Source organism: Alligator sinensis, unplaced genomic scaffold (assembly GCF_000455745.1).
Source record: "Alligator sinensis unplaced genomic scaffold, ASM45574v1 scaffold1148_1, whole genome shotgun sequence".
Classification (NCBI taxonomy): domain Eukaryota; kingdom Metazoa; phylum Chordata; order Crocodylia; family Alligatoridae; genus Alligator; species Alligator sinensis.
This window is the reverse complement of record NW_005842665.1, coordinates 2923-30759: the sequence shown is the minus strand read 5'-3', so window position 1 is coordinate 30759 and position 27837 is coordinate 2923. Positions and strand designations below refer to the sequence as shown.

At 43.9% G+C, this 27837-nt stretch overlaps 1 protein-coding gene across 1 annotated transcript in view; it reads right to left on the bottom strand.

Annotated features, from left to right (window-relative positions):
• The window catches only part of LOC102384630 (heparan-sulfate 6-O-sulfotransferase 3), a gene marked incomplete at its 5' end in the record, with an annotated part of 594387 nt that overhangs the window by 565594 nt on the left and 956 nt on the right, over positions 1-27837 (bottom strand). The window lies entirely within an intron of this gene.

Here is a 27837-nt window from a genome sequence, read left to right as displayed (position 1 = left end):
GGGGGGGGGGGGGGGGAGTTGCACATGATAATCATTATATTTAAATTTTGCACTCCTAAATCTTAGTTTTATTTCAACAACCCAAATACTGCACGTGCCAACACCACCACCACCTTTATGTCTAAGTTGGTTTCAAATCATATCCTTAATGATATTAACATTGGCATTTATTGTGACAGCAGTGTGAATTTCACTTAATTTCAATTCAAGGTGACCTGGATAACAAAGGAAAAAATTTATGCATTTTTCCGTGCTGTTGATTGGATACACAATTCTTGGCATAGGTGAGTTAGAGGTGGCAGGTTTTACCTTGTTACATTTGTTGCAGCAGTGCCTTGAGCCCATGATGGACCTGGACCCAAACATGCTAGGCAATTTACCTCTCCCTACCTCCACACCATTTGTACATCTCTAGGAAGAAAAGACTTTAAGAAAGGGCTTGGGTGTTTTGCATTTGGAAACAGAAGTCAGGCCAGGCAGAAAAAAATAAAACTGAAATACTTCCACCTTCCCCATGACAGTTTTTAGGCCTGTCCATAAGCTAAAGAAGAAAATTGCAAGTTATGCCCAAAGACTATGCTCTGATGTAATGTTACAATAGCTTAGGTTGTTTTTATTATTATTCTAACTACAGAAGTTAGGAGTACTCCATACAGAGCTTGCTTGGTCCTTTTGAGTTATGGAAGAATAAGGAAAAAAAACCCACATTTTATCAATTTTAAATTAGGTTTGTTTACCACACATGACAGAATAGGCTTTTCAAGCTTCAAAAATAGTCACTTCCAAGACATGACAGAAAGATAACTTTGTATAAAAGTTTCAGGCAAGAGAAGGGAGGCAACTATGATGAATCCCCGTATGTAACCTTAAACATTATGCTCATGAACGTGGAAAACAATTTTCAAAACTGATTTTCACTTCCTGCATTGACTAAAACGAACTGGAAATAATTCCTCCTAACTACATATAAGGTTACTTGTGAGCTCATTCAAAAATAAAGGAAGCACACTTATAGAATGTGTTCTTTTGTAATGCCCTTTGTATTTTTTGCAAAAAAACAAAGGAATAGACCTAAACATGATTTAAAATCAGTAATTTAAACCAGCAATTTAAAAATTACAAAAAAACAAGTGAAGAACATAAATGCATTAGCAACTGAAATAGAAAAGGACATAATCGTTACCACTTCAGGAGAACCTAGGAAAAACTTCTAGCTTCTTCCCCCAATGGCACATTCAGCATCCTCTATTTAAATACTGACGCAGACAACTTTAAAAAAAGATACCATGTGTTGGCAACACTACCAGGAAGTAGTTAATTACCTATTTTGTAGATAGAAGAAGGGACCCAGAGAGAGAGAGAAAGAGAGAGAGAAAATGAATCAAGGCATATCTAGTATTCACTATCAAGAATTGCTACCTCTGAATTGCTACTGTTTTTATTTAATACCATCAGCCCCAATAGAATCATATCCATATGTGTTTGTAAATACAGACCTCAAGCTAATCTTTGGTAACTTGAGTATAAAAGGAGAACTATCCACAGAATGGAAAGAAAACACATTGAAAATGGAGAACTTGAAGTGAAGAAAGTTATCAAGAAAAGCATCTGAAAAAGTGCAAAGAGAAATGAAGTACAGGACTGTGTCCAGCCTTGGTAACTGGTCAACATGCAGTAGTACACCTCTTTAGGTTAGAATAAAGAACAAGAAACTAAGAGCCAGGTTCAAAAACGGTCTCTGTATATAGAGTTGCTGTGCATTTTCTCACCTACAATTTGGGTATGATGTATGCCATTACTCAAAATAAAATAGGAGTTATACATCCTGAGCACCACAGCTGGATAAGTTCTGTTATAACTTTCTTTAGTAATTTAAACAAGCAGGTTCACCCCTACCCCAAACACACACACACACACACACACACACACACCTGTGATGTCTCATTTCACCTTTTTGAAAAAGATACCAGATCCTTTCATTTTTTTCTATTCTGTTTAATTTTTTTTGGCGATTCCTTACTCCTTTGGAAGGGGGGGAAAGTGGCCACTTGGAAATGCTTTTTCACAAGAGTTAATTGCACTAAACACATACGAGCTGGATATTACTTCAAGATTATAAACAAAGATTCTGGTTTTCTCTGTTAAAAACAGTCTCAATTTTTAGATTTAAAAAAGTATCCCAAAATCCACATTTTTCCATGATCAAAGTAAAACATCATTTTAATCATAGAATAATGTGGATTTTGGGTTACTTTTTTAAATCTGAAAACTGGGTTTTGTTTTGTTTTTTAAATAAGAGAAAAAACCAGGAGCCCTGGTTACAAATACTCCTGGTACAACATAACTATTTCATAACTCATGATAGGCTCCCATAAGTGCAGCACCTTTCTCCATTCAAATTCAGTTTCAAATGTTTCAAAAGTGCTCAGATTCTCATTAGATGTAGATTTAAAAACATAAGCTTCAAATACTTCAAACATACTTCTGTACTGTTCAGCTGTAAAAACAACTGCTACAGTCAAGCTGCTCTGAGATGTCAATGTTGGGAACACCAGGGTATGCGCACCCTCAGGCTAGGGACAGAAGTTACACACAAACCAATTTGTGATCAGAAACCTGTTTAAACCTGTAACACAACAAAAGTTCAGTGTATATAAACTGGTTTCAAAATGTCCAAAACTGGTTTAAGATAAGTCTGGTTGAATGTAGTATCAGAATTAACTAACTTCAGCCAAACCAGTTTATGGAACTTCTGTCCCAGACCCCTTCCTAGTTCAAGTTAAATCACAGTCGCCCAGAATCTCAGCATGTTTTGCAGCCCTGGGATGGGCTGTTCCATCTGTTCCAGAGGAGCAAGGTTGGCCCTACCCCGCTGTTCCCTAGCTGGAGCACTGTCACTGCTCTGGCTGCCTGAGAAGGGGGTGGGAAATCCAGCTCCAGACAACAGCGAGGTCTGCCTGGGAGGGCAGGAGCAGCCCCACACAGGCTTCCCCCGACTGGTGCCTCCCGAGTCAGGGGGGGCACTTCTCCCTCCCCCCCCCCCCACCCCCCCGCCCGCAAGGGGGGGGGGGGGCGGCGGCCACAGGCAGACCCCAGGTCAGGCCAGCAGAATGAGGCAGAGGTGGGGGAAGGAGCTTTAAGCCCCCTCCTTTGCCCACACAGGACCTCCACTGGGGTCTGCCGGGCAAGGGTGCAATAGCCCCTGCATGGCTTTTCCCCACTCACCAGCTGGGGCTGGTACACTGGGTAGAGGGGAGGGAAAAGAGTTTACACCCCCTCTCCTGCCTGCTTGGGACCCCAGCTCCTGGCAGGGTTTTGTTTCTCCCAATCAAGCAGAAAGCAGGGTCTGTGGCCATGCTCCACCCAGGGCCAGCAGGCTAAGGGAGCAGGGGGATTTAACCCGCCCCCTCCCTGGCCAGACAGGACCCCAGCCCATGTCTGCAGGGGGGGAGCACCTACCAGGCCACCAACCCTTCCTCCATGCTCAAACAGAGAGCAGGTGGGGTTAAAATCATCTCTGGCCCTGGATCCCAGCTGTGGTTTGCCAGCAAGGGGAAGGAAGCCCATGCCAGGCTTTTGGCCACTCACCACCCACTCGAGCAAAGCAGGGATATGGCCATGCCCTGACCCAGAGCCAGCGGGCTGAGATGGAGGGAGGGGCATGCTGGGGTCTGCATGCAGGGGTCTGTCATACTTCTGCCCCCTTGCTCTCCACTGAAGCAGAGGAAGAAAGCACCCCCAGCCAGGGTTTTGTTCCTCTCTCCTCACTTGAGCAGAGAGGAAGGGGCATGGCCATGCCCCAGCCTGAGGCTCTCACACAGAGGCAGGGAGGGAGGAGGTTTAAACCCCTTCCCTGGCCCACACAGGACCCCAACCAAGGTCTGAGGAGGGAAAAGCAGCCCCCTGCTAGGCTTCTGCCTCCCCACTCAAGGGGGTAGGGGGCAGCCCCTGCCAGGCTTTTGCCCCTTCCCCGCTTGAGTGGAAAGTCGGGGAGTGGGGGCAGTGGAAGGGAGGTGGCCACATTCCAGCCCAGTGGGAGAAGAGGGGGTTAAACCCCCTACCATGCCTTCACAGGACCCCAGCTGGGTCTGCCTGGCCAGGTAGAGGAAGGACCCTAGCAGAGGCTGCCCTCCACCCCTACCCCAACAAGCAGGGAGAAGGGGGAAGAAGCCTGGCAAAAGACCAAGCTAGGGTACCGTGTGGATGAGAGAAGTGGTTTAAACCCCTTCCCCCTCGCCTCAGTGTGCAAACCCCAGGCTGGGGCCTGGCCATGCTCTCTACTCCAGCAGAGAATGGCAGAAGCCTGACAGAGGCTGCGAGCCCTCTCTCTGCTTGATCAGAGGCTGCCCTCTCTCCCCACTTGACCAGGAAGTTGGGGTCAGAAGCGTAACAGTCCCCCCCATGCAAACCCCAGCTGGGGTGCCATACAGCCATGGAGAGGACTTAAACCCCTCTCCCCCACTTCATCCTGCTGGCAAAGCTGGGGCATGGCCATGTTCCCCCTTCCCCGCCACCCCTACCTCCATGCGCTTGAGTGAGGGGGTAGACAAAAGCCTGGCAGGGGCTGCTCCCCACCCCCCAGGCAAACTCCAGCTGGGGTCTGGGGCCAGGGAAGAGGTTTAAAACAGCTGGTCTTCTGCCATACTTGCTAGTCTTCCTGCACGTCAGGATGGCTTGTTCCTGCACTCTCAGTAAGGCTTCTTTAAAGTACAGCCAGCTGTCCTGGACTCCTCTCCCCCTTAGACTGGCTTCCCAGGGGATCCTGCCCATGAGTTCGTCGAAGTCTACTTTTCTGAACTCCAGGGTCCTTTCTCTGCTGCTCTCCATCCTTCCTTTCCTCAGGATCCTGAACAAAATCAACTTGTGGTCGCTGCTACCCAAGATGCTATCTACTAGTACATTCCCCACCAATTCTTCCCTGTTTGTGAGCAGCAGATCAAGAACACAGCCCCTAGTTGGTTGTTCAAGCACTTGCACCAGGAAGTTGTCCTGTGCCTATGCTATGGGGATTTCCTATGTTACTCTTTGCTGCATGGGGCCCTCCTTCCTGTTACTGCATATATTTGGTGGGGGAGGAGGGGGAGTTTCTAGACACAAATTATGATCCCTTCCAACATCAGCTCCTCCTTTGATACCTTTAAGAGATTATTGGAAGGAATTTTTAATTCAAGAGAGGCAAACTGGTTCCTGGTGACCATCTCTGGAATTCCAATTTAAAGAAGGAAATAAAAAACCTTAACAACCACCACCACATGGATCTATATGGATATGCTCTCCAATTACTTTTTCTACTCCACTGTTATTCCCAACAGTGGCATTTAAGTTACCTCACTTTCCAAATGCATTGTCTTCTTGGTAATTGGTTAGCATTGTAGGCAGTTATACAACTGATCTTTGATCACATCATTGTAGTTTATCTATTAGTGTGTCATTTTCATGTTTTAAACACATTGCAGAGTAATCAGCTGACATTTGTCTCCTAGTATGAATTAAAAAAATCTTTTCTCTTTTAAAATACCAAAACTATTTGTACACACACACACTTTTTCTCTTTACCATTCATCTGTAGAAGAAGGTATAAGAAGATCTCTATACAAAATCTAGATTGCCTGTATCAGAAATAGTGGGGCTCAATCTAGGAGTAATCTTTTTCTTCTGCTAATTAAAGACAAATTAATCCGTGCAGAAACTGTAGTTTCCAACTTTAGCAGGAGTCGTAACAGTAACATTTCTGCCGTATTTTAAAAAGACTCCTGTTGATGCTTTTAACAATAAAGTGTAATAAAAGAGATGGAATTTCTTTAAAGTATTCTTTTTACGTTTGAAACATTATCCTGGAACAGCAAAACAAGACACACATTTGCTCAGGGCCTCTTTTGTCTCTCTCTCATTTTATTTATTTATTTTTTTAGTGCCTACATTTATCAGATTACCCCATCTCTTACCAGGTGTGCCAATTCTTTTTACTTTAATCTCAGGTGTTTTGTTGATTTGTTACCTTCCTTATCACAAGAATTCAGTTAATATTCTTCATGCAGTTTCAGTAGGATAAGCACTGAAAAAGCGTGGGAGTTACTTTACATACTAAAGCTATTAACATTGCTACAAGAAAACACATTAACAAGATAAAAATGAGCTTTAAGCATTTGCAGCACAACAGTATATCAATGTTAGTTTGTAGCATAAATGTATTATGCCCATGTTAACTACAACAAACTAATTGCTTACCAGTAATCAGTTTATACTAGGGTCCTCTAGTCCAGACCTCTGCTCAAGGGAGGTCATCCCTGACTAACCATTGCAGGCAAGTACAGGCAGTCCTCGACTTAGGACTCTGAGTGGCAATGAACATCACTTAAGATGTTTATAAATTGACAACCCCGTTTCGGCGTTCCGACACGGGTTTCATCTTTATGACGGCTCATACCGCATGTAGCTGGTAAGTGGTGGAAGGGGAGGGGCATGGGGGGCAAATCAATGCCCCCTGTGGTGAGGGAGGGGCTAGGGCTGGGACTCAGACAAGCACTGCCCAACCAGGGCCGGGCAGGAGGTGGCTCCCACCATTGCATGCTGCTCGTCTGGCGGCTCAACCAGTGGTTCCTGCCACTGCTCCCGCCGCTGGTCTGGGAGGGCACAGGTGGGGGAGGGGTGTTAGCCCCTGGATCACTGTGGGGTGGGGCAGGTGGAGCCAGGGCTGCACCAGGCTGCACTCCAGGTGGGTGGCAGAAACTGTGGTGAATTTTTGGGTGGCTGCAGCCCCCCCAATAGCCCCCACTCTGCCACCTGACCCACCCCAATCCAGGGGAACACATCTCCCCCATGCCCTCCCACTGCTCACCCAGCCAGGGCAGGACAGGCATGGGGAGGAACTGCTGCACTGCCTCCAGACAAGCAGCGTGCAGTGACAGGAGCCACCCCCAACCCTCGCATGCCCCCCAGACGATCCACGGCTTTGAGGGCATGGGGGGGCATGTGCCCCCAGATCGGGGGGGCGGTGGAACAGGACCTATGGGGGGCTACAGCCACCCAAAAATTCGCCATAAGTTCTGCCACCTGCCCAGAGTGCCGGCCCAGAGCACAGCCTGGTGCAGCCCCAGCCCCACCCCGTGAAGATCCCTGGGCGCGCGCGCACACACACACACACACACACACACACACACACCCCCTTCATGCCCTCCCAGGCCAGCAACAGAAGCAGCAGCAAGAAGCACCGGTAGAGCCGCCAGACAAGCAGTGCACAGCAGTGGGAGCTGCTGCCCCACCCAGACTCTCCCAGCCCCGCCTGGGCAGCACTTGCTCCAGTCCTAGTCCCAGCCCCAGCCCCTTCTTCACTGCAGGGAGCATTGATCTGCTCCCCCCATGTCCCTTCCATTCCCCCTCCCTTTTTACCACTTACCAGCTGCACACAATATCGATCATCATAAAGGAACCAATCCCCCATTTATAACACTGTTCCTATGGGAAAATTGGTTCCGAAGTACAATGTTTCAACTCAAGACGTGGTTTTCAGGAACCAATTGCGTCATAAGTCTTAGGACTGCCTGTATCTATAAAATCTGCCCCTGAAAATTTCCAAGGATGGAGATTCCACAATTTGTCCAGGCAGCCTGTTCCAATGCTTGACCACCCTTATAATCAGAAAGTCCCTCCAGATTTCCAACCTAAATTTCCTCTGTTGTAGTTTGAGCCTATTGCTCCTAGCCCTGTCCCTTGTGGCCACAGAGAAAAGCCCATCTCCATCCTATACCCTATAATTTAAAATGGCTTTAAAAATATGCTATTTATTAAGTGGGAATTATGAAGTAATCCATTTAAACTCCTGATCAAGTCAAAAGTGGTTTTGTTTTGTTAAAATAAATTCTCTTATATTTTGACTTTCCACAAAACTCACAGTTGACTGTATGACACCAAAATGACCAAATAATGGTTACAATGCTTCATATTTCCAGAAATGCTGCCCATCAAAATTCCTTTCTGCATAGAAAATAAGTTTATTCATGATCTCACCATATCTTAGATAGGGAAATGCTTTATTTTTTATTGACTTATGGAATAACATGAAACTCACCTTCATGTCTATCAGGTAGCAGAAGGAAGAGAGCCAGTTAAACTCTATTGAGCCTACTCTGAAACCAATGTTACTGGAACAATTGTGGCTTAGGTTTGCTTCCGAGACGAGAGTGAAAGCAAAGGCAAGTGAGTGAGCTCATCTGTCCTCTGGAGGCAAATTCAGACTACAGTTTTTAAGTTCCTTTCCTCCCACACATTTTATTCTGTAAAATTTACAATTTGGGAAAAGACTGCGTATAAAAAGGGTTACTGAAATTCCTCAATGTAATAATTTAAATAATATTCTTCTTCTGCAAAAGAAGTGCATGCAGAAAGTTCTGGTTAACAGAAAAGACAAATGTTCAAATCAGAATATTTATAAAATGACCATGGCCGCTAGAAATGATTGTTGGAATTTAGTTGAATAATGAAGACAGAGAAGGGAAAAGAAAATGGAGTGTTTATTTCCTATCCTGAAGAAAGAGAAATGAAGGAGAATGAAAGCTAACATGAAGCTAAATTCCTGAGCATCAACTATTCCACAAACCAAAGAACCAGAAAGAGGCCAAAAGTATAAGGCCCATCTGGCGGAAAAAAAAAAAAATCAAGCAACTTCCTGGCTACCTCACTCCTTGTTGAACCAATCATTTTCTGAAATAAAACTTACCTTCTTCTTTACCATTAAATAAATGTAATGTCTCATCTACATTAAAGAGTTACCTATTAATATTACCAGACAACTAAAACATGTAGAAACCATTTTTTAACTGTTTCCAAGTCCGCGCTGCACAATGTCTTTAACTACACTTCAAGATAATCTACATTCAACAGCAATTCTCTGCATTTTTTTTGTATACAGGAAGTGTAGAACTAGCTTACTCTGTTAAGAATGCAGATGGAAAATCCAGGATTACTACTGAATTCCAGAAATGGACCATCCATCATTATTTTTAGCAGGTCCATCTCAGTTTTGTCCTTTAACATTTTATAGAAAACCTGTTTCCTATAAAAAGGACTGAACAATGATAATTATTCAACAATGCAGACAGATATGAAAAGAAAAAACAGCTCTCTGCTTAGAGCTATTGGTAGCCAAGATCATGTCCTGGGTTTGTATTTCTTTAAATGCACTGTGTAAAAAAACATTTGCAAAGCTTCAGAAATGCTTTGCTGCTGCTATTAACCTGAAGGAATTCTACAAGTCATTACGGGTGTGTACAGAAGTTGTTTTAGTCACCATTTAAACAGTGTTATTGCCCAGATTTAAAAGAAGTGCACAGCTTTACAGCACTTTAAAATGGATAACTTACACTTGTTTAACCCTTGTTAAATGAGGTATTAAATTTGAAGCGCTGTATTTTACAGCACTTTAGCAACCTACAGTGCTTTAAATAACTTTTGTAAGCTGGGCAAATTGCTGGCAATTCTGCCAGTATCCCATGGCTTTTGTGAGCTTGATTAGTGCTCCCCAGCACCACCAGGGGTAGCCCAGGAGCACTCCACAAGCCTGCAAAAGCCAGTAACTCATCTTGTTCCCACCAGCTGACTGAGATGGCAGTGATCAGACCAGACAGGACTGGGGGGACTAGGGGAGAAGAAGGGAGGGCACATCCTGGCTCCCAGGAGCACATCTCACTCTGCAGCCAAAAGGGATGGCCCTGTGCTGGAAGCTCCCGCCACCCTAGAAGGCTGGTGGGCGCCCAGTAGGGCTTGCAGCTGGGGCAGGCTCTGGGCTGGGCAGCACTGAGTGAAAGGAGGTTGATTCAGCTCTGTGCAGCCCAAGTGGGAGGAAAGTATTGCCCATGGCTCTATGCCGTCCTGCCCCGCTTAGGACCTGCTCCCCCCCTGCACGGTACAGCTGGGCAAGGCCTCTGTGGTCCTGGATGAGTCAGGGACCTGGGGCTGGAATAGCACCTCTTCCCAACCTACCCTACCCCACCTACCCTGCTTCTGCCAGCCCACCTTTCCTTCTCTGTGCCCCTGCTTTGTGTCCAGCTCTGCAGACTTTTCCACTAAGCTACTGCTGTCCACAGTTTCCTGCAGCCCCAGGAGGCTGAGAAATACCTCTCGCCTCTTAGCCTGGAAAGTGCAGAGACGCTCAGAGCACCCCTCCCTCCCCATACACTTCACTTCTGTCATGTTTAAGAGTGCTGTAACTTTAGTGCTATAAGAAGTACTCTAAATTACAGTGCTGTAAAATGTGCAAGCACCACTGTACACACCCTATGTAAAGCCCTACTTGAGCCCATTAGAAGCAGAGGATTTTCCTGGCAGAAACCAAAAAGATTTTTTTTTTTTTATATGCCACCATCCTACTTTCATTTTGAGTGCCATGAAGCCTTCAATGCCAAAATAAAAGACTAAAAGTCAGTTTTCTGATAAAACTGCGGCTTTGCAAGTACATACATTTTATCTTAAATTTAAAACCAGAGAAAGGTACAGGAACCAGGAAGGGAAAATGGCCATGACTTAAGTGTTCTTTACTCCCCATTCAACTGGGGAAATAATATTTGCTGTGACAATTAAACTGTTCATATACTTCATTCCAGAGTTGGATTAATTCCACTATGGACACAGTCCTTCCACACTTTCTAGATGGTACATCAGTCTGTAGGGCAGAATGAGGATTCTTCAGGATACAAAGAACCTGCAAGACTTTCTAAAAGAGGGATTAGTATGGTTTCTACACCTAGAACATAAAGCTAACCATCTCATTTCAGTATAGCATCAAGGCCTTGGCCATGAAGAGAAATTATGAAAGACACATGACTAGAGGCTAACTTTTCTTCTAGATTACCTCACCACATGGCTGCTGCTATCTTAGTTAAAATTCCCTCTACTTGCTGGATACCTTCAGTTTAAAGTAGACAATGCAAGATGATTACTTTCTCTCTCCATACAAGACTAAGAACTTTCTCCTGTGGTCTCTAATTCCAGAATGCTGGTTAAAGAGTTGAAGTTAACTGTTTGGAAATAACACAGCAAGAGGCAGAACATACTGGTTCAGCTTTTCCTACTCTTACAGCAGTTCTAGCATTGTCCTCAATCCAGTTTCAAAAAACATTCAACTTAAAACAGCAGCAAACAGCACAGACAATTGTAAGAAAACTAGTAGAAACAAAACTGATTTCTTTTTGCATCACTGAAGCTGTTTAGTCTACTGCTTTTTAATCCAAAGTTTTAAATAACTGCACCATACCACATTGCCCGAAGTGCTGCTTTTAAAGATCTTCTTTTCTATTTCTTCTCTGGACATATAATAATGTGCTTTATACATGTATTACCTAAGCACTTTAGGCTAAAAAAAAATTACAAACTCAAGACTACATTTGTTTTGCTCTTTTTTCTCCTAGCTCTCATGAATAGAAGATCTTCCCCACCTGCACTAGTGTTCCCCAGCACTAGATATTACCTGGGTAGGATAAGTACTAGTACGGTACTTCCACATCAGTACTTATTGTGTATGGAGCCAGTGCAATGGTAACTGTGACATTACTATACTTCTAAGGTCTGGAACACTCCCAGAAAGTAATGCTAGTTGCTGCTTGAGTTGAAAACACAACTTATGAAATGATTTACAACTAGACTCAGCTGGCAGATTAGATTTTGAACAATTAAAAAAAAGAAAATATTTTTTCCTCCATCATACCTTTACTTGCATCCTATAAGAAGGATGCTGTACTTTCAATGTTGAAAGATGTGCCATAATCTGATAGAATGTTACAGCTGAGGCAAAGTTTTTACAGATCTATGCTCCTGCTACCAAAAAAATTCTTTCCCCCCCACCCGCTTCAGTCATAAAAGGACTTGCAGTTAAATACCAGCAAGTCTGTAGCTCCTGATAAGAAGTTGCCATGGTCTTGCTCTGGTTGCAAAGAAAGGGATTTTTTGTCACATCTTATGATGCCTAGCTCACTGAGAGATTTAAAAGCTCCAGGCCAGGCCCTCTTTGGAAGAGGGTATCCACTAAGTTCTGCCATTTAACTTTTGCAGTTGCATAACTCACAAGTAAATTTATTTTGCATTCCATTAGCAGTTTGTGGAAATGCAGGACGAGCTATCATCAGACCTGGGAAAATGGATAGCTTAATGGAATTAAACAAACAGATGAGTTATTGTAGATCAATAGGTCTAGAATAGAAAAAAATAAATGTATTGCCAGTAAAACTCAAATGCTTCATACAATTATGTTGACTTCAGTGGTTAATGGCTTATAGAAAAAAGAAAGGAGAATGCTTACTAAATGAAAAGCTTCAATGTAATGTTCTTTCAAGTATGAGGTTTAAAAGACTGGTTTATTAGTTTGATTAAACTAATAGTGCATAATCATGTATGATTATTAATAAAGTTACAAGCTTATAAATCAAGGAGAACACTTGCATTAATTTAGACTCCACATACCCTTGCATTCCCATATACAAATGCATGCAAGTTGGAATTAGTTCTGCATCTCATTGATCAGTTCATTAGAGACAGACAACTAGATCTGGTCAGATGTGCCTCCAACCCTCCAAAATATTAGTGTTATCAACTCAGTATCTGTCCTAGTACAAAACAAATGCCAAATTGTGGAGAATTATACTGCTATTGTTTAAACCCTTATATTTCATGGAAATGACAATGGTATACATCGTTTGATATAACTGCGTATGCACTGGGAGAACTGAATTGCCCCGTCTACACTGGTAAAGAAGCAATAACATTTAGGAAACAAAAAAAAAATCTCCAGTTTAGTGCAGAGCAAGATGATGCATTTTTAAGAGAAAACCGGATCTCAGCAGCAGGGATAGATTAATGAGAGACATGGGGAAACAGGCAGAAAGACCCCAGTAATTCATAGCTTCCTACACTGGACCAATTATCTAGCTTTGGTATTGTCCAATCTTATTGTTTATTCCGTTTGAGAAAGTTGCCGCCTGCTGTTTTGAAGAAGAGTAATGTATACACGAAAGGTCTTCATTCCCACCATACCAAGGTCATTTTCCATGTTATCCAAGAACTTCAGTGAAAGCAAAATTAACTGTACCCATAAAAGCAGGAATAATGTTTTGCATACACTCACACAGCTTCCTATAAAGACACGCATGCACTCTCTCACATAAAATAATTAACATACTTCTTTATGATACTGATGACATCTTTGTTCTTCGTTAGAAAACTTTACAAGTCTAACTGAGTTATTCTTGGGTCATGCACTATATGAATCTGACATTATTTGCAAAATAAAAGCCAGGGGCATTTTATACCACAGTATCAGTATGGACAATTTAAAATTACTTATGGGGTTATTAAACTAGTGAGGAGGGCTTTAAACTAAGTTTACTGTGGGATGGAGACAAAAGCCCAAGATCCTGGAGACATGGATTTAAAAAAAAAAAAAAAAAAAAAAAAACCCCCAACAACTTAGTAAGGGGAAAGCAATAATGGAAACACTAGTAAAGTTCTCAGGAAGATGATCAAACAGTCAGATACTAGCAATATTTATACATTAATGCAAGAAGTGTGAGGAACAAACAGGAGGAATTGGAGGCCCCAGTGCAATCACAGGATTATGATGTAATTAGGAATACATACATGGTGGGACAGTTCACATGACAGGAGTACGGTCTTAGGTGGATAAAGCTTATTCCAGAAAGATAGGTAGGAGAAAGGAAGAGGTGTTACTCTATACATATAGGTGATGTGCACACATTTGGAGGTGCAGGACAAAAAAGTGAAAGATAGCCAGAGGCTTTCAACAAGCCTAAAGGTCAGAGAGGAAAGCAGAAGGGAGATGTCATGGTGGGCATCTGCTACAGCCCTCCAGACCAAGAGGGGAATGTGAACAAAGCCTTTTCAACAAAACAAAAATAAATTACAGAAACTTCTGAATCATAGGACTCAGTTCTCATGGGGGACTCTAGTTATCAGGACATCTGCTGTGAGGGAAATACAGCAGTGTACAAGCAATCCAGCAAGTTCCTGGAGCGTGCAAAGGATTGCAGCCTGGGTACACCCAGGGGTGTACCCAGTCTGCAACTGGAAGGGATGGGGTGGTCAGGCAAGTGTGCTGTGAGAAGGGCCTGCCGCCTGGGAGCAGGTCTCTCTTTTCTCTATAGAGCCAGGCCAAAACAAAGTGCTTAACTATATACAAATTTATTGCAAAAATAAATTTATTTACAAAAATAAATATGAATAAGAGACATTAAATATTTACAGTAGAATTAGTATGTGACAACTTATACAATAACCTGTAATCAACACATTGCACCATTTTGAGGGACTACAAAACAAACTGGGTGAATCACAGCATAGGCAATAATTAACCCCCCCATGCACAGAATGAACATTAACACTCTGGAACAGGTAAGTCAAGGCATCAACACAATAAACACATATAAGCATCAACTTAAATAAACCCAGGTAAGTTGAGGTAGCAATGCAATAAACATACACAGGCAACAATACAGGCAAGTTCCAATAATAGGCAACAAACACTTACAGGTAATGAAGACAGATAAACCCAAATAAACTCCCTTAAGGAGTACCCATAACTATATTTACCTCTACATTATGAAGCAACATTAATCACAGAATAAGGGGATGCACTCAGCACCCCACAGGGTGTTCCCTGAAGCCCCTCCACTTTAGGGCCCCAGGACGCGGACAAGCCCCCTCCCACAACGGAGGAGGGTGGAAGCTGCAGACCCTCCTCTCCCAAGCCCACCTCCCCTGCGGGACCCGCTTCCCCAGCAACTCCCGCTCCTGCTCTGAAGCAGCCAAGGCTCATCCCTTGGTGGCCAGTCCCATGAGGGCCTCTCTCTGGCAGTGCCTCCAGCTCCTCTCGATGGCCTGGTGCACTGGGCACCCAGGGCACTCCTATGGGAGCCGAGTCCTTACTGGCTCCAGTTCCCCAGCCTCACACTGGGGGTTCTTCCCCTTCTCAGGTCCTGCTCTGAACACAGGGGCTCTTTTAGTTTAATGCAGAGTCACACTGCAGGGCTCCATTTACTTGGCCTAGAGCTGGGGGCTAACTTGAGCAGCCTCAAGCTGCTCCCAGGGCCAGCTCTCTATGCACCGACCTGCACACTGTGTGGGGCCCAAGCAGCCTTGAGCTGCTCCCAGGGCTGGCTTTGTTTGCACTTATCTATGCACCGTTCACCCAGCCGCTCGATGGGTTTGCAGGCCCAAGCCACCTCAAGAGGTTCCTAGAGCCTGAAGTGTTGTGCGCTGATCCATGCACTGTCGAAGCTCAGGCAGGGTCCCAAGGACAGTCGTCTCAGGAGCTCCTCTCTCCTGAGCATGCCAAGCACTCTCTCCTTTTACATGCTTCAGGGCTTCCACCCCCGAAGTCCAATGGACCTACCATGCTGTAGTCCACAGTCCGGTCAGGGAGCTCCTCTCCCCCTCCCTTCGGGAAAGGGGTGGTGCTCTTTTCCCCCCAGCTTGTTTCCAATTGGTGGATTTGCTCCACCAATAGGAACTGAAGATTGTCAAGCCCCTGGAAACATTGAAGCTTGATTGAGTAAGTCAGTCACAGGATAACCTTCTGACTCAGATAGTTATCCTTTGCCAACAAGGAAGGAAGCTCTTCTCAACTTGCTGCTCACAAACAGGGAAGAATTGGTTAAGAATGTGAAGGTAGAAAGTAACTGGGATTACTTTCTTATGGGTTACCACAGCATAATGGAGTTCAAGATTCTAAGGGGAGGAAAGAAGGAGAGCAGCAGAATAACGACACTGGACTTCAGAGAAACAGACTAACAAATTCAGTGACCTGATGGGCAGGATCCCTTGGGAAGCAAATCTGACGGGAAATGAGTCCAGGAGAGCTAACTGTATTTTGAAGGAGGCTCTTTAAAGGGCACAGGAGCAATCAGAGAATCATATAAAATTAGGGTTGGAAGGAATCTCAAGAGGTCATCTAGCCCGACCCCCTGCTCAAAGTAGGCTTATTCCCAACTAGATCATTCCAGCCAAGGCTTTGTTTAGTAGGGCTGCATGAAGCTTCGGTCGCTGATTTGATCCAGCAGAGATTTGGCCCGATTTGGTGGCCAAATCTCCAGATCAAATCAGGGGACCATTGAATCTCTCTGAATTGAATCAGAACCATCTGAATCAATTCGGAAAGATTTGATGATTTGGACACAGACACTGCCTTAAATGTTTTTTCTACGTACCTAAAGGTACCAGGCGGCTTGTGAATGCTGAGATGCTGGGGTGGATGGACCATCCCATGGGAGTGCGGGGGGTCCCCAGAACACTCGGAAGCGGACCCAGAAGTGGGCCAAAAGCACTTTCGCAGCCGATTGCTGAACCAGGGCCGCAGGGCCCGCCCCCCCGCGCACCTGTAGGATGCTCCATCCACCCCACCATCACAGCGTTCACGAGCTGTACCTGGTACTTCAAGGTATGTAGAAAAAACATTTAGAGCCGTGTCTATGTCCGAATCGCTGATTCTCCAAACCAGCATTGAATCTTCAGATTCGGATTCATCCAAATTGAATCGGAACAGTGATCTGAATCAACAGATTGAATCACTGTCTCCCATTCAGGCAGAATCCAAACTGAATACGGCCCATTTCACACACCCCTATTGTCTAGCCAGGTCTTAAAAACCTCCAAGGATGGAGATTCCACCACCTCTCTGGGTAACCTATTCCAGTGCTTTAATACCCTATTACTGAGAATTTTTTTCCTAAGATCTAGCCTAAACTTCCCTTGCTCCAACTTGAGGCCATTGTTCCTTGTTCTCTTATCTGCCACCACTGAGAACAGTCTAGTTCCAGCCTCTTTGGAACCACTCTTCAGGTATCTGAAATCCCCACTCGGTCTTCTCTTCTGTAGACTAAATAAAACTCCCTCCCTCAGCCTCTCCTAAACCATGTGCCGCAGCCCCCGACCCATTTTCATTTCCCTCCACTGGACTCCCTCCAATTTGTCCACATCTTTACTGTAGTAGGGGGCCCAAAACTGGACACAATACTCCAGATCTGGCCTCATCAGTGCTGAATAGAGAGGAATAATCACTTCCCTCAATCTGCTGGCAATGCTCCTCCTAATGAAGCCTTCTTCTTAACAAGAGCACACTGTTGGTGCATATTCAGGTTACTGTACTTTCCTCCAGAGCTCTGTGCAGCCAGTCAGTCCCCAGCCTGTACTGGCTCATGGGATTGTTCCGTCTTCCGTGCAGGACTTTGCACTTGTCCTTGGTGAGCCTCATAAGATTACTTTTGGCTCAATCCTCCAATTTGTCTAGGTCACTCTGAATCCTAGCCCTACCCTCCAGCATATCTACTATTCCCCGCACCTTGGTGTCATCTGCAAACTTGCTGCAGGTGTACTCTATGCCATCTTCCAGGTCACTGAGGAAGATATTGAACAAAACAGGACCCAGGACCAACCCCTGGGGTACTCCACTTGATACCAGCTGCCAATTAGACATCAAGCCATTGATTACTACCTTTTGAGCCTGACAATTCCATCAAGTTTCTATCCACCTTATAGTGAATTCACCCAACCCGTACTTAGCTTGCTTGCAAGAATGTCGTGGGAGACTATAAAAACTCTTGCTAAAGTCATATTATACCACAACCACCGCGCTCCCCGCATCTTGAGAGACAGTCATCTCATCATAGAAGGCAAGCAGGTTGGTCAGGCATGACTTACCTTTGGTCAATCAATGCAGACCGTTCTTAATCTCCTTCTCCGCTAAGTTCTTAGAAATGGATTCCTTGAGGACCTGCTCCATTATTTTTTCAGGGACTGAGGTGAGGCTCACCAGTTTATAGTTTCCCCGATATTCCTTCTTCCCTTTCTTAAAGATGGGCACTATATTTGCCCTTTTGCAACCATCCAGGATCTCTCCCGATCACCCTGAGTTGTCAAACATAAGAGCTAGCAGCTCTGCAATCACATCACCAAACTCCCTCAGCACCCTCGGGTGCACTGTACCCAGCCCCATGGACCTGTACACATTCAACTTTTCTAAAGAGTCCTTAACTGGTTCTTTTGCTACTGTTGCCTGCTCACCTCCTTCCCAAATTGTGTTACCAGGTGCAGTAGTCTGGAAGCTGACCATGCCTGTGAAGACTGAGGTGAAAAAACATATTGAGTACTTCAGCCTTTTCCACATCATCTATCACTAGGTTGCCTCCCCCATTCAATGTATCTTGATGACAAGACAGAAGAATGGGAAGTGCAACAGAAGATTATCCTGGGTAGATAGCAATCTCTTCAAGGAGTTGAAACTCAAAGAATCCTATAAAAAGTGAAAACTTGGCCATAGTATTAGGGAAGAGTATAAAAGAGTACATCACATGGACATGAAGGGATAAACAATCAGGAAGCTCAAGGCACAATTTGAAATGCAACTGACAGACATAAAAGGCAAAAAAAGAGGGATTCTACAGGTATCCAAAAAGAAGGAGAAGCCAAGAGAAACCACAAGTCCCTTACAGAATTCAGAAGTCAGTCTAGTTACAGACTGTGCAGAGAAGGCTGAAGTGGTTAATGACTTTTTACTTCAGTTTTCACAAACAGGGGCAACCACCAGATGACAAGTAAAGTTGGCAGCAGAGATAGAAAGGGAGATAAACAGCCTGGGGTAATGTCATTCAAGGTTAGGGACTACTCAGAGCACCTAGATGCTTTCAAGTCAGCAGGGCTGGATGGGTACCCAAGGGTACTGAAGGAATTGGCTGAGGTGATTTCAGAGCCATTGGCTATCTTCCTTGAAAACTCATGGAGGTTGGGTGAGGTCCTAGACAAGTGGGTAAAGGACAAACAGCGTCCATCTTTAAGAAGAGAAAGAAGGAGGATCCAAGGAACTACAGACCAGTCAGCCTGATTTCTTCTATATCTGGAAAGACCATGGAGAAGATCCTCAAGAAATCCATTGTGAAGCACCAGAGGAGAACAAGGCAATCAGGAATAGCCAGCATGAATTCACCAAGAGCAAGTCATACCTAACCAACCAAATTTCCTTCTTTGATAAGGAAAGCCTCCTGTTGACAAGCTCTGTGAACAGGGAGAGAACAGTGGGCATGATATATCCAGACTTTAAACAAGTTTTTTGAGACTGTCGTCCATGACATTCTCATTAACAAGCTAAAGAAAATAAAAACTAGACAACAGTACTCTAAAGTGGATACATAACATTTCCAGAGGACTGGAAAAGGGCCAATGTGGTCCCTATTTTCAAGAAGGGGAGGAAGGAGGATCCGGGTAACTTTAGAATGGTTAGTCTCACCTCAATCCTTGAGAAAACCTTTGAATAAATTATTAAGGATCACATTTGTAGGAGTCCAGCAGGAAAAATAATGCTGAAGGGCAACCAGCATGGATTCACAGCAGGTAAATCCTGCCTAACTAAACTTGTTTCTTTATGACCAGGTCACAAAATGCTTAGACGCAGGAATCAAGGTAGATGTCATTTACTTGGATTTTAAGAAGGTCTTCAGTATGGTATCTCATCCTATTCCCATAAATAAACTGAGTGGCTGTGACAGATGTTTACACGGTCAAGTGGGTGGCAAATTGGCTTACAGGTCACACCCACAGAGTGGTGGTGGATTGGTCGGTATCGACCTGGAAAGATGTGGGCAGTAGAATCCCACAAGACTCAGTCCTTGGATCTGTGCTGTTCAATGTCTTCATCAGTGACTTGAATGAGCGTGTGGAGAGCACTCTGTCCAAATTCACAGATGATACCAAATTATGGGGTAAAGTTAACACAGTAGAGGGTAGGGAACAAATCCAGGCGGATCTGAACAGGTTGGAAAAGTGGGCAGAACAGAACAGGATGCAATTCAACAAGACAAGTGCAAAGTGCTGCACCTAGGAAGAAGGAATCACCAGCACGCTTACAGACTGGGGGAGGACCTTCTCAGCAGCACAGCAGCAGAAAGGGATCTCAGAGTCATTGTTGACACCAAGATGAACATGAGTTGTCAATGTGACAAAGTCATCAGTAAAGCTAACCCTGCTTTATCATGCATTAGCAGGTGCATGATAAACAGGTGCAGGGAAGTGATACTTCTCCTCTATGAAGCACTGGTTAGGCCACATTTGGAGTACTGCGTCCAATTTTGGCTGCCATACTTCAAGAGGGATGTGGACAGCCTAAAGAGGGTTCAGAGGAGGGTCACTCAAATGGTTAGGGGCCTGAAGGCAAAGCCCTATGAGGAGAGGTTGAGGGCCCTGGATCTCTTCAGCCTCTGCAAGAGAAGGCTAAGAGGTGATCTTGTGGCTGCCTACAAATTCAAAGGGGGGCACCTGCTCTGTTTACCAGGGCACCCCTTGGAGTTACTAGGAACAACGGACAAAGACTGACAGACAGCAGATTTAAGTTAGACATCAGGAAGAATTTCTTTATGGTAAGGGTTGCCAGAATCTGGAATGGGCTTCCAAGGGAGGTGGTATTCTCCCCTACCTTGGGGGTCTTTAGGAGGAGGCTAGACATCCACCTTGCTGGGGTCATCTAACCCCCGTGCTCTTTCCTGCCCATGGCAGGGGATCAAACTCAATGATCTACTGAGGTCCCTTCCAACACAAACATCTACAAATCTATGAACTGGTTGGATCATTGTATTCAGTGAGTAGTCCTCAATGGCTCGACATCTAGTTGGGAGGTCTCAAATAAGGTTTCCCTAGAGGCCTGTACGGGGTCCAGTATTGTCCAATATCTTCATTAATGATTTGGAGAACGAGATCAAGTGCATGATTAGCTATACTTAAACACCTAATAATATATTTTAAACATTAGTTATTTACCTTTACATATGGCATATTAGTTATTATTTCCATTATTAAAATAAATTTAAGGATTAAAGAAACACTTTTCTTCTTTCATCATGCACCAACAAGTGTCTAGAGATTAAAAAGAAAGATTATGTTAACTTCATGAATGTAATAAAGAATACAAAACAGAGCATCGTCTTCAAACCTAATATATACAGCCTAAAGAATCAAAACTTTTTAGAACCAGGGATCCTGGTTCTCCCCAATTTAAAAAAATCCCCAATTTTCAGTTAAAAAATAGTCCCAAATCCACATTTTTCCATGATTAAAAAGGAAACACCGCTATACATATATATATTAGTGTTGTTTCATTTAAATCACGGAAAAATGTGGATTTGGGGTTACTTTGTTAAACCAAAAAGTGGGGATTTTTTTTTTTTTAAATCAGAAAAAACTAGGAACCCTGTTTATAACAAACTCGGTCAGGCCCTGGCTCCTCCTCATCCTAATCTTAGTCAGTGCTCACCTCAGTATATAGCCAAAGGTGATACAAAAAAAAAAAAAAAAAAAAAAAAAAAAAAAAAAAAAAAAAAAAAAAATGCATGAAAGAAATTTAACTAACCAATATAAAAAGTCTGATTTCTCATGTATAGATGAGAGAAAAAAATTATGTACTTATTTATTATATACACACACGCTTATGCTTACCTTATGCTTACCTATGCGTGTGTGCATGCACACACACTAGATATAGATATAATTAAACAAAGGTTTCCCCAAGGAGAACTTGAATCATTTATAAATGACCTATAGCATAACCTAGAAAGGTATTTTGGGTTTGAGCCCAACTTCTGTCAGAATAGAAAGTGCTGCTAATAATTTTAAGGACCATCTCTTCAAAGAACTTCAGAAATTACAAATAATTCTGTTTAAAAAAAATTGAAGATAGGTTTCCATATATGAATTTAGTTTTATTTTGTTTGCAATATATTAATTACTCAAAGAACTACTGAAGTGATACAATTAATTATATAGGCCATTTCCACTGACTAGATGAAAAAATTAAATACAAGCCTCTACATCACTGTATACACCAATAGCTCCTTTAAAATTTTACCTGAAAGGAAATTGGTTTAAAAAAAAAAAAAAATAGAAGCCTGCAAATACCTACATTTGCTTTCCATTTGATTTAAGTGATAATTATCAAATAATTGAATAACTCCCTTATTTCTTCACTACCTTACTTTCTAATACTTTTAAGTTTCTTTCATCTGTAGTCAAAATTTCATACATTTTAAATTGTCTCTTTTAAAAAAAAAAGCTTTAAACTCATCATTCCATTTTTCACCATGCATTCTCTGACTTCTCTGAATCTAACCTAGCTATTAAGTAATATCTGTAAATATGGGAAATGAAAAGGATTCTAACAAGACATCATGTTTAACCAAATCTACTTTTATAGAAGTAATATTTTCTTTTTCCTAATTATCTACATTACAAGGAGTATGAATTAATCAAATGTTTTGTGTAGCTATAAATGTGATATCAGAAGATACAGACAAACTTCTGAGACTATCTTGTAATATGAAGTACATATATCAGGTCCAAGTCCAAATATCCATGTCTATATCATTATTCACGTGATTAGTTCTATCAAGAAAACAACTAAACCAAGATTAAAAATTAGTTGTTTGATTTCAATAGGAGCACTCACTTGAATACAGATGTAGTTTCGAGCCACATTTGACACCATATAGCTCTGCTCCTTTGTGTATAGAAAATAACTATTTGCCCCATTAACTTAATGTACAGATACTGTTTTGAAATATTTGGTATTTAAACACTGCTGGGTTTTGGCTCCATGTTGGTACATTAGGCAGCAACACCCTTAAAAATACCATGTGTATTACCTACTGAACTAAGAGCAAGAGAGTGTATTCAGGCACCACTGTAGGCACTATTTAGTGTTAATTAGACCAGCATTTCTCAACCTGTGGGTTGTGACCCAAACATGGGTTGCAAGAATATATGAAAGGATCACCATGAACAAACTTTTCAGATGGATTCTTCTTTAAGGCTAGGGAAAAGGCATTACACACAAACCAGCTGTCATATTGAATGAAATAGTTTGAATGTTTGTAAAGGTTGCCCATTAGCCAGTTTCAGGAAGAAGATAGGATTTATCTCCTTATCTAGTTCATTGTTTTTGGGACTACATGAAAAATGTCCTGACTTCACTTAAAGCCTTAATTTAAATTGTATCTTTAGAAGTCTTTTACAAAGAGAGCAAATATCCTGAATTCCGAGACATCAAAGCCTAAGGCCTTTTAACAAAATTGCTAAGAAAAGGGTATTTACAATGATATGGAAGAAGTCTCCCCAAGAGTAATTTAAAATGCTCAACAAAGGTAATTTCAAAAGAATCTGTTGAGTAAGATCCGAGCCCAAATTTGGGAGTTATGACAAGTTGAGTAGGAGGAGCCCACTGACGGCAGCTCGCTCAATAAAAACTGTAACCTACTGTCCCAGGAGCCCTGGCATGCTCCTGGAACAGGAGGGCCCGCCTGGCCCCGCCCCCCCCCAGGCAGAAGCCTCAGCAGGGGCTTCTGGCCTGGGACCATGTGGCTGCACCGCACCGGAACCTCAGGTAAGGAGGGGTTGGGAAGAAGGGCAGGGGAGGGTTGTGGGCAGTGAAGGAGCTGGTGCTGAGCACAAGGAAAAGCAGCCCCTCCCCCACCCCGTAGCCAGCGCTCCCTGCTGCACCTGCTTGCAGTCCATGAGGGGCTGTCCTGAGCAGCCACAGGCAGCCCCACACAGGCTGCAAGTGGCTGCAGCAAGGGGCGCCGGCCATGGGACACATGAGGGACTGCTTTTCCCCTCACTCAGCACCAGCTTGTAACCTGCCCCCTCTGACAGACTGGGCCCCACACTGGCTCCGGGCTCTCCCATTGGGGCTGCGCCGCAGCCACAGCAGCTGCTCAGCACGGAGAAAAGCGGCCCCCTCATTTGCCATGCCAGGCAGTGTTTGCTGCTGCTGCCTGCCTGGTGCTCATGTGCTAGGCACCACAGAGACTGCAGTAACAAACACTGCCCAGAGCAGCAAATGGCAAGGCTACTTTCTTCCACACTAAGCAGCTGCTGCCACCGCGGCGCAGCCCCAACAGGTGAGCCCGGAGCTGGCGCAGGGCCCAGGCTGGCAGCAAGGGCGAGTTACAAGCTGGTGCCAAGCGCGGGGAAAACCGGCCCCTCCCCCACACCCGTGGCCAGTACCATGAATGGGGCTGCCTGTGTTTGCTCTGGACAGCCCCATACGGGCTGAGAGCAGTTGCAGCAGGGAGCGCCAGCCACAGGGCGGGGAGGGGCCGCTCAGCACTAGCTGCTTACCTGCTGGCAAGCAGGGGGACGGGGCTGCACACTGCACCCCCTCCCTCCGTCTGTACCGCAGGGTTGGGGGGGCACCGGGAGTGAGCAGGTGTGAAAGTCAGTGGGAGCATGGGGCCCACACCAGTGTCCCGGGGCCAGCGTCAGTGGGGCCCAGAGCAAGGCGGCAGGAGTACAGGGTCCCGGCCGGCTGGGGCTCTATGGAGCCGGGCCAGCTCCCCACTCTCCCGGCTGGTGCAGACCAGCCCGGCTCCACAGACCCCTGCCAGCCTGTGCCCCGCTTTGGGCCCCACTGGTGCTGGCCCTGAGACATTCATCTCAAGACATTAGGACATTGCTTCCAAGATGGTGACAAGGGGGCGGGGCACCTGTCAAGGTGCAGGGCTACCCACAAGGCCCACAACACCTTGCCAAAACTGGGTAAGCGGCCCTCCGCCCGAAATAATTGCCCACCCCTGCTCTGAACTAATAGAGAAAGGCCATTGTTTTGCTGATGGGGAGATAAACACTTTTATCAGCCTCCTGCTGGCTTGCTTGCCTGTCAGTTTAAAGAAGCAGGGTGAGGGAGATTGAAAAGCTCCATATCATCAACAGATGCATGCACTGCACACACCATCTTTGCCTCAGAGTGCTAGCAGGGGGCTCAGGTCTGGTGACACTCCTGCCCCTACGCTGCAAAGACTGAATCCATTTCTGGGTTTTTGAATGTCTGTCCCCAGCCTAAAGGAGAAAAACCATGGCAAACCATGGCTTTTCCCTTGCAGGCTAGCAGAGTTCCAGCCTGCAAAGGGCTGCTTGAGGCCCCCACTGATCCACCCCCTGCCCCACACAGTGGGTGGCAGCAGCTAAGGAGTAAAGGGGCACTGGGTCAGGACTAGACTTCGATGTTTGCAAATGGATCCTTGTACAAAAAAGGTTGAGAACTACTGAATTAGATCACCAACAGCATGAAGTGAACACTATTATGATGCTACCATTTCATGATATGCCCTGTACAGTGCATCATGATATGTTCAATGGCTCTACTACTGCCTGGCAAAGTAAGTTTATGGTATAGACATGCACTTAGTGTCTATGGGCTTATAAGCAAGGAAATAAAAAGTTCCCACTTCTGGAAAGGAAGATATATTAATCATGGTCTCATTTAGACTACCTGTACACAGCAAACTTAATCCAGGAAACAGCGTGCTCAAATGCACCATGTCTCCCAAACCAGAAGCAGTACAGCTGGGTTCATTGGACACTGCAGACAGGCCAATTATCACTGTGCAAGAGTACCACGGTTGAAAGTTTTGCAGCTTAGTCTGGCAAGTTTGCAATGTAAAAATACTTAAAGCAGTAGTTCCTAAACCTCTTGAACCAACAGTCTGCTGTCACCACACAAACCCCATGGACTACCAACAGCCCTTTTCATCAAAAAATAAATAGGATCAACATATAGGTGTCTTGATGCAATCAATAGACACTTACCATAGCCTCACCATCAGTGAATGGTCAAGTTTTGTTTCTTTTGTAACTTCAATGCCCCTCCCCAGTAGTAACATTAAAATTAATAAATAAATATTTACTGAGAACAACAGTGGCAGACAAATTAAAGCCCCCCCCCAAGAAAGTAACTTCCTATAGTCAAGATCTGTTTTGCAGCAACATATGGAGTTCCTAACACAATGCTGGGGAGCAGGCTTAATATGATTCAGGAGGAAATGTGTGATAATAATGCATAATAGTTCTCTGCAGCATATAAGTGTTTCTTAGACATCTTTCATTTTAGTTCTGGCCATACAAGACCTGACAAGAACATAGCATAATACAGCAAGGACAAGATTGCTTAGCACCAAAAGAATAAGTAACCTTTGGCTTTAGCAGGGCAGTGCGGTAGGAGAAACGCACCAAAACCACTGTTTTACTCCCAACTTTGCTGGCAGCCCGTGGACTGTCATGTAAAGCTATATCATCACAGTTGAGCGTTCTACCGCTAACATTCAGTCACAAAGCATAAGAGAGTTTAAGGTGTGCTGTCAATGCAAGAGAATGATCTGCTTGCTGATTGGAGCCAAAGGAAAAAAACGTTTGAAAGCAGGTTTACACTTGGAAAAATACAAGTAATTATTTCAGTACTATTAATTTTGATATTAGCCCATGCAGACACACTTATTCTGAAAAATGGTACTACTTTCCAAAGACAGTCATTTCCAAGAGTAGGCAAGCCTTAAGAGAAATGCAAATTGATGTAACAAGATAGCAACATCTTACATAGAAGTGATTTATGTTTACGCAGCTGAAACACAACACAAATTTAAAAATGTACAATGCAGACCAGACATTTGAAAAAAAATGAGTATAGCTAGATCTAACAATGGAAATCTTAGGAAACAGGTAAAAGCAAGCAAGGAGAGTGTTCAGAACTTTGACTTTTTATTCAAAGGAGAGCCAGATTTTTATTTTTAAGCAAGCTCCCTCAAAGTTGCCAGACGGTGGGGTTTATTTATAATGAAGCTGTATTCACTATCTAAGGAGAATACTTGAAATTAGATTACGGTGGGTGAATGTGCAAAACGTAAAACTCAGAAACCTCTGACCACTTTAACTTCTACATGTCTTTTGACTAGTAAGAGCAATACCATCTTTTTGAACTAAGTGGAACCTTAAAGTAGGGTCAATTACTTTCAGACAAATACAAGCTTACAACTCATTTCAAATGTACAATATCCAAAGCTCAGAATACCATCCTCAGAAGGATAAGGGATTTCAAGAATTAACACTGGAAAAATAGTTAAATGCATCTCAAACACACCTATGCCTATAATGTTTTCCTTGACAAAGAGCCCTAACAGCAGTCCTACAATTTTAGGAAACTGCATTGCCATACTGACTAGAGCTGCCTGAGTTCATCTAATTTTGGAAATTAAGCAGTCATGCCTAATTAGTACTTGGATGGGAAACCACTTCTTGGCTTCTTGTAAATTTAGGTTTTCTTTGTTTCCTTTCAAATAGGAAAGGATATGGATGAACCTGCATCAATTTACACTGTTAACTTAAATCACTTAATGGAAACCACACTTTCAAGAGTTCAAGCACCGGGGATCAATAGCTGCATGCTGCTGAGAAAGGAAGACTCATGAGCGCCTTGCATTCAGAAGCTTCTCTAACTTTATACCAACCATGCAGTTGGTCCAATATATCAGCTATTAAAATCTTTGCCTAAAGACTCACCTGACATCGAAATCCCCTAACAAAAAGGGGAAAGGCGGCTACAATTGGGCTCCAAAATTTAGGGTGTCAGCAAAAAAGAAGTTTTACTAAACTTTGACATATTTATAAGTTAAAAAAAACCCCAAAAATGTGAAGAGGCTCCTGCTCCTATGATCTTTCAGCTCTACAGAAGTGTTAATTGTGTGGCAGTCTCCATGTATAGATTTTCAACTTCAATATACCCCAACTACTATCCCCCAAAACAGCTAGAGAAAAGTAAATTGAGCCTTTACAAAACAGAATACAAGAAGAAAAAATGGCAGAGGCACACATCATGACAGACCTGCAGCACAGGGTTGCATTTAAAAGTTTTGAGGTTGTGTTGACCTGGACTAGGCATAGCTCCAGCCCCACCCCACTCCCTCTGATGGTCCCCTGACAGGCTACCTGTTAGCCAAAGACACCTCGACAGGCTACCTGCTAGCCACCGCCCCT